The sequence below is a fragment of the Pinus tabuliformis genome, chromosome 4_1 (genome assembly GCF_031772625.1).
Source record: "Pinus tabuliformis cultivar Carrire ecotype Pingquan chromosome 4_1, CPIR1, whole genome shotgun sequence".
Classification (NCBI taxonomy): domain Eukaryota; kingdom Viridiplantae; phylum Streptophyta; class Pinopsida; order Pinales; family Pinaceae; genus Pinus; species Pinus tabuliformis.
The window spans coordinates 199,829,925-199,838,289 of record NC_142303.1 but is presented as its reverse complement, the minus strand read 5'-3'; the positions used below and the strand labels follow the sequence as shown (position 1 = coordinate 199,838,289).

The 8,365-nt window shown below is 38.1% G+C and overlaps 1 pseudogene; it reads right to left on the bottom strand.

Annotated features, from left to right (window-relative positions):
- Window positions 1-391: 391 nt before the first annotated feature.
- Window positions 392-8,365, bottom strand: part of LOC149174912 (importin subunit beta-1 pseudogene) — a 33,193-nt pseudogene continuing 25,219 nt past the window's right edge.

Sequence of the window (8,365 nt, the reverse complement as noted above, 5' to 3'; positions counted from 1 at the left end):
AACCCATATCATGTAAGGGACCACAAGTAGTTAGTAATAATGTAATGGGCCCATGTTATTACATAGATGGTATTGAGGGAACCATGGTAATGATCCATGGTATTGTATGTATGAGGCCTATATAGAGGCTAGAGACTCCACATTGGAGGGTGTCAAGGATTATTGTATGAACAAGCATATGGCTTGTAGAGTGTTCTCCTTCCTTAAGGTTTCTCTTGACTGAATCCAACATCTCAAGCTGATGATTTGCAATATTAGGGGATTTCAACCATGCTAGAAAACTCCATAACATTGTCTTCATTGGACACAGTGAGGAGCTGATAATTGGGTTGAAAAGAAACCCAAGAAAATCAATTTAGCCAAACAAACCAAAGCATTTTAGGCCATAAAATCAGGCTGAAAGGGCTTGACTGACAGTGTACTAAAAGCATTGGGTAGTTTCCTTAATTCCATGATCATCGGATAACAAGCACTCATTTATAAAGTCTTTAGGAAATATAGAAGACCAAAGTAAAGGGGCACCACTCTTTCCTAGTGTGTCAGCCAAGTCCCCCAAAGCTCCAATTGCATATTTCATGACAGATTCATCCCTATCCCTGTCTTAAAAAGTACTCTCGAGGAATTGCAAAATGTGACCTACATAAGGCATTAGTAATGCTGCTTTAGGGGAGCTTTTGAAACCTTGGAAAATGCCTGAATAGGCTTCTATGATTCCATTGTGTAGCTAATTAGTGTACTCTGATATTTCAACCTCTTGGCTTGCAGACTACACTGAGATCTTTACTGCACTCTAAAGCATGGGCATTGCATAAATCAAATATTTCTCAAAATGCTCGCCAATAGCCAAAGCTATATCTCCAAAACAAGAAAATATTATGGGTTTTACTGAACGATGGAGCTGATTGCTTGAAAGGTCCTTAAGAAGTTATGATATGATACCATCACAGAAAGGCAGCACCTTGTCATCCAGTACTCAACATATATCACCAACCAACCAAACAGTGATAGCACAAACCTGATATTCTTCGAATTTTTGAAGACCCATTTCCAAATATTTGTAGAACTCTTGCATATACTTACCAAATTCCATGCCAATTGCATAAGCAAGTGCCCCAATGGCTAACATTACTTCCTCATGAACCATGGCGCTACTATAAGAAAATATTCTGAAGAAGATATTCATCATCTGATCGGAGTACTGTACAATTCCATACTTGGTTGACTGAGAAGCTCCCAGTTTTTGAATAATAACCTGCAAGCAGCCATAGAGAAGGGACTGTAGCTCACTCTGTTTCTCCATATCTTCCGAAGATAGTTTTGGTGTCTCAAGGGTTTCATTGAGCTTCATTAGCATGACTGGAACAAGCTGCATTACTATGGGTGTAGTCACTTCGATCGAACATCTTACAACTTCATTCAACTTCTCATAATCAGATACCCTAAGCCTAGAATCAATTGCATCTTCCCTGTGGGCTGCAGCAAGAAGAGAATGTACAATATTGTGGAAAAAAGGAGAAAGTGGAGAAGAACTCACTGCTGCATCTTCATATCCCTGGGCCAAAACATACAAAGCACTGTAGAATTTCTCTGCCACACTGATAACATCTTTCATACTCTCAAGTAAGATAGAGAGAATGGGCAGTAGATTTGATTGCATGATTATAGGAGTCTCCATTGTCGAACCATGCAGAAACTCAAAAATCCTGCTAAGTGTCTAGGTCATGGTGTCCTATATCTATTCTCAGTCCCTTCAACTTCAATACCAACTCTCTCTCTCTCTCTCTCTCTCTCTCTCTCTCACACACACACACACACACACACACATATGAGTTGGTAGGTAAATAAATTGCATATTTGAAATGACTATATATTAATATACACCTCAAAAAAAAGGCTTTATTATGTAAACTATTGTTAATTTTTGTTAACAATGGTATGTCATATGCTGATCACAATTAGTTCAATGTTCTTTAGGATCCCAATGACAGATTCCAATTTATTATCCCAATAGAAATCACATTAACCATAAATCACATTGACAACAACTTTAGATTCAACATGAATCACAAAAATGTAGAAGTGATGTAAGAGCATTCAACCCAAGAGAAGGTCATTGTATTTTAGTAGACATAGGGGGGTCATGTATTTTAAGGAAGTTGGATTCCTAATTGATGAATAATTTAAATATTTAGGATTTTGTGTGAGTAGGATAAGGATTAATTAGATAATGTGAGGATGTTATATATGCTCTCGAATTAAGGAGAACATGAGTGGTTAATAATGACAAAAGAGTTATAAGTGAATTATAACTCTTAAGGAAGTTCATGATTCGAGGAACTAGAGAGTGTTATTAGGGATTAATTAGAGTTAGAAGTGGAATTAGAGGACATTTAGGAGTCAGTTTAGTAGATTAAGGGTTTGAACTAGAATTAGTTCAACAGAACCTTTCTAGTATAAATGTAAGCCTACAGGTAGAGTAAAAAGGAAGGAGGCCACTGATATCAAAGATCAAGCCTAAGAGATAGATTGTCTCGACATGTAACCAGTTGTTCATATTTATATTTACAGAGGTTCAATCGGAAATGTGTAAGTGTGTGAATCGAGAGGCAGTGGTGTGAGAATTCGCGGAGTTAAGCTCAGGAGGAAGAGTGCGCAGCGAAACAATAGAAGAATCAAAACCTTTTGAAGAAACCCAAAACCACAGGAAACCATTGAAGAAATAGTGAAATCAAGAAAAGGAGAAGAGAAGAGAAGTGAAGAGGTGATGCACAATAATTGCTAGATCTTATAGATCAATGGTCCAAATCATGTTGCATGGAGGAGTGTTGAAATATTGCAATGGCGAATTTTAACAAAGAAAGGCATATTATTACACACAAGTGGTATTTCAGGTGAGTGGGGAGTGCTAAGTGGTATTGAGGGGTGAGCATTTGATTCCACTAACCAAGTGACATATAGCAGTGGAGGAGAGGGAGAAAACCGCTTTTCGGGTGGTTAAACTGCGTTCTTGTTTTCTACACGAAACTAATGTTAACCGTCGGATCTAATGGAAGAAGATCGACGGTGGAAGATTAACACACAAGTTGGTTGATCAAGCTAAGAAACAATCATCGGATCAATCACTAGATCGACAGTTACGATTCAATCATAGAGGTGAAGGACTAGCGGGCAGCACGATGGAATGTGATTAAGAAAAGTGCTGATAGACATCGAATTAGAGGAAGGAATGGATGGTGGAGATCAAGTCGATCATAGAATGCGGAGATTGGATAAAATGGATGGAAGGCATGGACCCAAAAGCTTATAGAGGTGGACTCAATTCCATTTGAGTTCCGGCCTTAAGCTTTGGAGCAGAATTCTGTGTGTTTCCTCTGTAATGCTGAGTTTGAGGAAATGCGATAAGGCATATGGAAAAGGTGGACCCAATAAAGTATTCAGACTCAGTTAATAATATTTTGAGATCTGGTATTGCATTATCGCATATGGGAAGCGATAGAGCGAGTGTTAACGAAAACTCGTGGAGAAGCCAATACATGATTGCGATTAGTGATAAAGGGGAAACCTCGTGAACTGTTCAAAGGACGTACCAAGCCGGAAAAGGTAAAGTTTATGTTGTTTATGTGTATTTATATTTATAATAGAAGTAAAGCACTGATAGAGGGTTTTGTGGTTAAGTCTGCATTAACCAAAGGTTACAGAGGGGTTTGTTATATATATGCGGAAACAATTCTATGATGGCCTAAAGAGTGAATAAGGCTTAAACTAAAGTTTGTAAAGGGGTGATTGAGTTCCGATATAAAGGAAAAGGTTATTTAAGGGTTAGACTTTATTATTCTATAAATCATTTCGTTGAGTTGTTAAGGGGGCCTTAACCATTGATGGTTGAGAGGTTTGACTCGATGGTGAGTTAAAATACTCGGGACTAATGTGTTTATGCACTGTATATGCATATTATGGGTGTAAGTGGGGGTAAACCTCCATCATTAGTGGTATCATAGCATAATTGCAATTAGAGTGAGGAAGGAATTCCTATGAAAAGGAGTTTGCACACAAAAGAAGGTAATGTGCATAGGTTAATAAATGAATGATAGAGACTACAACAGAAGATTGTAGGGGGAACTTTTGAAGTTCCTGGGTGTTGAGGGCCCCGAAATCGGGTCAACAACAAGGGGGATACCCACCCGGTCGGGAACCTGGTTGGCGGCTCCTTGCCCGTTTGGTGTAGCGGGTCCGACTGGGGATGATGGGACCAGCTTCCCAATCTAAAAGATGTGTGTGTGTGTGTATATTTTGAAGATACTAATCTAAAGGTAATTTTAAACTAATTTAATTCTAGACTCTAAACTCACTCTATGCTACTGTAATCTAACAAAAACAGCACATCTAATCTATACTAACCCGGGGTAAAATTCTTTCATTATGCGATCTAAAAAGATTTCATACAACAACTGGTAATAAAGATCATTCAGCGATCATAAGAATATAAATCAATTAAGATGAACCATTCTGCATAAGAAGTTAGGCAAAACAGTTGTGAACAGCATATCGCATAAACAGTTATTCATATGTCAAGCACAAACAAATGATTCCACCGTACAAAAGTGCCAAATGGTAATCCAGACATTCATACATTAACATATAAACCAATCAGCTGTATATCACTCTAAGAATATGAGCAGAAATTAATCAAGAGATAAAAGTACCATTTATGACTGATTTTCACTCACAAACTTCAAGCAATAACGATTTATCTCTACTTACTTCTAACATCTACTAAGAGTACAGAAGTGAAACATCAGTAGCAGACATTAAAATGCAAACATAAATAAATCTCGATCCATCCATTCATCAAAAACCCCCTCCGAGGGTGCAAAAGTTAATGTTCTGAGGACAAGTTTTTTGACAAATTTCCGGACCCTTCTCCAAATGCCATGAGAAGGGTTAAATACTACTAACTAAATAATCTTAATTACACAAATTTAGGGAACGGCTTAAAATGACCGCCCTTTTAGTAAAGCAAATTTATTTCTAAAAATTGAATCTAATTTCTAACCGTTTCTGTATCTGCTCCTTAGTGCTGTAAGCAATGTGAGGTTCGCCTGGAAAGAGTCGGCTGGTTGTATTTTTCTTTTGCTCGGGCGATGAAAGTAGAAATAACAAAAGCTGGCACCTCTTTCTGACAAACTAGAAGATATTTTGAAAATCTTCCTCTGGCTGGGTGTTTTTTGCTGTGTGTATACTTAGTATAACCCAGATTTCTTTCAAACTGATTGTGATGTTGCTATTTCGGTTTCCGACCGTGTGAATGACTCAATGAGTTAGGGATTTCGTTGCCTGAACAATCTTACGTATTGGAAATTGTTTCCATTCTTTGTTCCAGGCTTTTCTGAAGCATCATCCCTTTTCAGCGTTTTTCTTTTTGCTTTACCCAATCTGAGCTTCAGGATCTTTTGCAAACACGCTGCTTTTGTGCGCCTTTGACTCTGAGTCTTGGATAGTCTATTTTCATCAGTGTCCGTGGAGTGATACTCTGGAATCCACAGCTCTGCTGCATGCAGCATTCATTTGCGAAGGCATCTCCTCTCTGTTCTTCAAGTATTGGCGCTTTCCCCTTTTCCTTAGATGTTTCCTGCATATAGATTTATATCAGTTACTGCCTTACAGTTTACGCAAAGGAAAAGAGACATGACAAAAAGATTGACATGAAAGCTTTAAACTCTAATGAATGCATAATTATGACACTCATAGAGACTTGACTCTTCGAAAAATGCAACACGATCATCTTTGGATACTCAGGCGTGCAATCATTAATTTCCTTTAAGGTGAGCGCTCGATTTTGGATTTACAGATCATGCCGAAGAAACTTTGCGATGAGTGGTTTCTGTGATTCGTATCGCAGCAATTAATAGTTTCATTCGTCGCATATCACAAATCGCAAAATCGCAGTTTGTAGGATCGCAGATCGCAAATCGCAATATCGCAATTTTCATTTGCTCGTTGTGTGCTTCTTTTGCGATGTTTGCAATATGCGACGTCGCATATCGGCCGTCAGCAATTCCTTTTTATTTTCTTTTAAGGGCGCTTTCAAAATATGCGATGCGATGAATTTCGCATCACTTTCCTTGCAGCTTATTTATGCGCATAGGAAAACTCTTCACTCTCTCTCTGCGATGAATTTAGCTTTTAGGGAGTTAAATACAAAAATTTGGATAAAAATATTTTTGGGATTTTTTGTTAAGGGTCCCCCTTTGCTTGATATTATCGCTAATACTAAACAAAGAGGGGGGTTTTTGGTGACCACAACAATGGCGATTCACTGTGAAGAACTAGTTATCTCTGCTTTTCTATTGACATTTCCACTTCCGAAACAGAAAAATTTTCATATGTATAAATTTTGTTATGGACAGATAGAGTAGATTACCCCTCATCCTGTCATTGATACTTTGTTTCAACCCTTATTTTATTCCAATTGTCTGCTTCCCTAGGCTTAGTTCTTGCATTCATACCAGACATTACTCGGTCTTTTTTTTTAACAGATAAAATAAGGTCTTCTCTGCTTACTGGCTTTAAAATATGCTCATTTGTCGTAGGTAGAGCCTCTGCTGCCCACAAGCATCCATAGCCTCGACAGGGTTACCATGTTATCCAGCAATGATCCTTTTTCCTACTTGAGGTTATTTACAACATTTGAGAGAAAAATCCTTTTTGGCAATTTTTCCTTTTTTACTCTCTAAAGAACAATGTCTTGGTTTGGTGGCCAAATTATGACACAGTCATTCACTTGATTTACACTTTTGCTGAACATGTTGGCTCGTGATGAGACCCCTTGTCTTTTGATTGCAACAATCTTGAGTTGTTGCCCTGTTTTGATAGACAGTATTGGCAAAGTCAGCAAGTTATAATATCTGTGATCATGATAAGCCGGCTCGTGATGAGACCTCTTATTCTTTGAGATATAGTGTTTTCTCGGATTGTTTCTCTGAATGCTGCGGTTTCCTTTAGCAGGGAGGAAGTCATTGTTTTTCCTTAAGAAATTTCTGAACGACAATAATAGAGTTTTGAAAATAACAGCTTTGCAGAGAATATTTATTTTATTATTGATGATACCTTTCATTGTGCTGGGATAAAACAATTTTTTACCAAAGGTTGCTTTCATCAAAGTCTTTTGAAAGGTTGAAACTGATATCATTATTCAAGCTAAAGTTAACTCTATTTGTGATGTAGCTCTGATACCACTTGATGTAGCTCTGATACCAATTGTTGTAGATCTGACCCAAGAATATTATAGATCTGATATGAAAATATAAGAGAATGCAAAGAAACCCAGAAATAATATGAAATGATTCTTTATTGATCAAACCCTTAAGGTAGGGCAACACCATACATTCACTCCTTAAGGAAGGAGAACACTCCACAAGCCATATGTCTGTTCATATAAGAATACTTCTCTCCCTCTTCATATGTGGAGTCTTTAGCCTTTATATAGGCTTCATACATACAATACCATGCATCATTACCATGGTTTCCTCATACCATCAACTAATACCATGGGCCCATTACATTATTATTAATTACTTGTGGTCCCTTACATGACATGGGTTAACCACCTTATTTATTACTATGGCCCATCCCATTATTACATTATTACCTTGGGTATCTCCCTTGGTACCCCATATTATCCCCCCTAGGTACATAACATTCCACCCCCCTAAACATGTTTCGTCCCCGAAACATGGGAAGAACATAAATAATAAGATCTACTCAAAAGAGTAGTCCACTGATACCATGCACGTGCATCTATCCATCCAAGAGAAATGTGAACCCTCGATCTCGCTGGTGCCTCGCTCGTTTGAGATGGAAGTTGACTGCGGTAGCTCTTCTGTGTGGATGTGTAGTAGGTGGATCTTTGTTCCTCTCGATCTGTCCTATGGGGTTTGTTGTCCATGTGGCTAATTGGTGGCCATCTTGATTGTTGTTTTTCTGGGTGATGTGGGTGATGATATGTTGAAGTTTTAACCCACGATGGCTTTTGCTTGACTTCACCCTGTTGTGGTTCCTGTTGTGGTGTCTTCTTTGTCAATATGACTTCAACCACTGAGCCCTCCTCTGATGTATCATCACCTGTAACCTTTTCTTCTACAGCCTCTATTTGTGTTTGATTGTCGATCATCAAAGGCTCATCATCTGATATGTCAGTCCCTTGAACATCTTCTGCTTCAGCCTCCATGTGCTCTACCTGTTTATGGATAGAAATATCCTGTAATGTAATTTTCTTCTTTTTATACCATAGCTTTAGGAATTTCTTCTGCACATTAATATTGGTAGTACCCACGGGTTCCATCCAAGGGTATCCCAAAACAACATC